Below are 3137 nucleotides of genomic sequence, written 5' to 3' on the forward strand. Positions count from 1 at the left end.
TCATGGCTTTAAGGTAGTCCAATAATTTTTAAATTATCTCTCCTGGATCTATTTTCCAGGTCAGTGGTTTTTCCAATGAGATATTGCTTTGTATTTTTTTTCATTTGTTTAGATCCCTTTAATAGTATTTTGATTTCTCAAAAAATCATTAGCTTCCATTTGCTCCAATCTAATTCTGAAGGAATGATTCTCTTCAGTGAGCTTTTGAGATTCTTTTTTCCATCAGGTAAATTTAGATTTTTAAGACATTCTTCTCCTCATTGGTATTTTGAGCCTCTTTTACCATTTGAGTTACTTTGTTTTGTAAAGAGTTATTTTCCTCAGTCAAGTTGTTGATTTGCTTTTCATGATTTTCTCACATCCTTCTCATTTCTCTTCCCAATTGTTCCTCCATTTCTCTTATTTGGTTTTCAAAATCCTTCTTAAGCTCCTCTACAGTTTGTAAACAGTTCATATATTTCTTGGAAGCTTTTGGTGCAGGAGTTGTGACTTCGTTGTCTTCCTCCTGTTCCATGCTTTGATCAACAAAGCAGTACAAAATTTGATTGTTGTGCTTGCTTTGCTTCCTTTGCTTGCTCATGATGCCACTCAATTACTTGACTTTTGAGTTTTTGCCACAGTAGAACTCTGCTTCCAGAGAGGAGAGCTTTGTCCCAAATCACTGGGGTTTTCACAGCTGCCAGAGCTGTTAGTTGGCTGCCCTCTCTGAAGCCTCTACATACTCTGGCTCACTAGTCACACATGCCAGGACCTCCACCCTGTACGGCAATCTAGATACAAGCAGGTTAAAGCAAGAGTGATTACCCCTCAGAATGGTTGCTTGGTCCCCCTACAATCTTCAGGCCAGGAACTCTAAATCAACCATTTGCCTGTGACTTCCATGCCTTAGCTGCTTCTCCTTCTGGGATCAGAGAGTTGACTGCAATCCCGGACTCCCTTTTCTGAAAGTCTACACTGACCACTGACTTTGTCTTTGGCATTTATGGGTTGATAATTCTGGAAATCACACAAATGTTGGTGATCTATTCTCTAAAAGTCCCTCCAGCGGGGTCTGGTTGGGCCACCCTGAGGCTAAAACTGTGGGCCCATTCAGGTTTGGGCTCAGCTCCCAGCATGTGATGTACCCTTCCTGCTGGCCTGACAGGCTGTCTTCAGCAGGGGATTTGTTTCTCTCCATCACCATGTAGGTTTTGTAGCCCTAAAGTTTGTTTAGAGTCATTCTTATAGGTATTAGAGGTGGTTATAGGGGGAGCACACAGAGTTTTCCTGCTTCTTTATCACCATCTTGGTTCCACCCCTAATGTACTTTTATTGTAAAACAGGTCACAAGACTAAGCTCAATCTCATTCCACCACTGTACAATCTATAAATGCTTGCTTAGCTGCTGAGGGACAATCTTGAGAAGTATATTTGAAAAGCAAATATTTAAATAGTTTGCCTAGGAACAGAGATAAGCATAACTCTACATCTTAGACTTCCATATTGCTTCATTTGTGCCAACTCTATTCTTAAAACATATTGAAAAAAAAAAACCTCAAGCAGGAATATAGCTAATGGTTCCCCAGAAAAGTTCCAATCTATGTAAACTTTCAATTAATGGCTTCAAACAAGATCTATACACTAATATTAGCTGAAGGACAAGTTGCTGAGTAATGGTCCATTCCTCTTCCCTAAGTACAATATAGTGGCAAAGTGTTGATATCCTTATCCTCTACTTCTGCTGGAAAACCTCACTTCTTGATTTGTTGCACACATTTCCATGCAGACCCAGACATCACATAATAGATAGCAAGATTATGGAATTCATTGAAAGTAGAAGCAGCAATAGAACAAAAGTCTGTTTTTCAAACAGCATCAAATCTCCCACATATATTTTTGGTAAATCACTACATTCAGTAATTTAATCAAGGCCATCACATGTTAGTCCCCATGTACTAGAAGATTATTACTTCTTATCTGGTTTAGGTCTCTTATGCAGAATAGGTTTAACATGCACGTTATCAAAGAGAATTGAATTAAATGATCCATATACTCCATAATTTAGTGCATAAAGATTTGGTCATTTGCCTCATTATCATTAGGACCTGTCTCTTCTTTTAATATAATTTTTTTGGCAATGATATTTACTGGAAGTGTGAAAACTGTACCAACATAATTTCTGCCTGATTCAGCTATAATTTTCACTCCAGAGACAGAAGGAAAATTAAAATCAAATGCTGGATTACACAAGATTATTTTTTTTCATTTTTCAAATTCTTTATTAACTTCTGATTTACATCACTAATTTCCACCAGATTTTCAGTTGCAAATTTTCTCCCCGTTTTTCCCCTACCCACCACCCCAAAATAGCAATCCCATAGGATATCCCCTTCTCCAATCTGCTCTCTCCCATATCTTCTCCCATACCCCCTTCAATGGGAAAATAAGAAGTTCATTATAGGTTGTACATGTGTAACTAATGCAAAACATTAAAATTATAGATAAATTGTAAAAGATTGACTATATTTCCCTCCCTCCTATCCCACCTCCCACTTGTTCTACTCTCTACTTTGATCCCATCCCTTTTCAAAAGTGAGTGCTTCCAAATTCCCTCTCCCCCAGCCTGCCCTCCCTTTCATCATCTCCCCTCTCATCCCCTTCCCCCTTACTCTCCTGTAGGGTGAGATACCCTATTTAGTGTATATTTCATTCCCTCCCTGAGCCAAATTGAATGAGAATAAGTTTGACTCACTCCCTTTTGACTTCCTATTCTTCCCATCCATTGTAACCCTTTTCCCTTGCCTCTTTTATAGGAGATGATTTACCATATTCTGTCTCTCTCCATCTCATTATATTCCTCTCTCACCTCTTAATTTCACTTTTTAAGCATCATCCCTTACTATTAAATTGGTCCTGTGCCCTCTATCTATGTATATCTGTAAACATATACACACACATTCACATATGTATTCATATACCTTTATACACCCCAATATAGACATATATTTATTTCTATTCATTTCAACTATTTTCATACTGAGAAATGTTTCATTAGTTAGAATTATCGTTTTTCTATGTAGGAATGTTAAAAGTTCAATTTTGATAAGTGACTGTAATAAGAATGTAAATTTTAAAGATCTTCCCTGCCCCTAGGCTAA

The 3137-nt window shown here is 37.7% G+C and overlaps 1 pseudogene; it reads right to left on the minus strand.

Moving 5' to 3' along the window:
• Nucleotides 1-1319: 1319 nt before the first annotated feature.
• LOC138142426 (ornithine decarboxylase-like) overlaps nt 1320-3137 on the minus strand; it is a 4816-nt pseudogene continuing 2998 nt past the window's right edge.

The sequence above is a fragment of the Petaurus breviceps genome, unplaced genomic scaffold (genome assembly GCF_028583685.1).
Source record: "Petaurus breviceps papuanus isolate PSGF00001 unplaced genomic scaffold, PetGlider_PUasm1.0 90579, whole genome shotgun sequence".
Taxonomy (NCBI): Eukaryota; Metazoa; Chordata; class Mammalia; order Diprotodontia; family Petauridae; genus Petaurus; species Petaurus breviceps.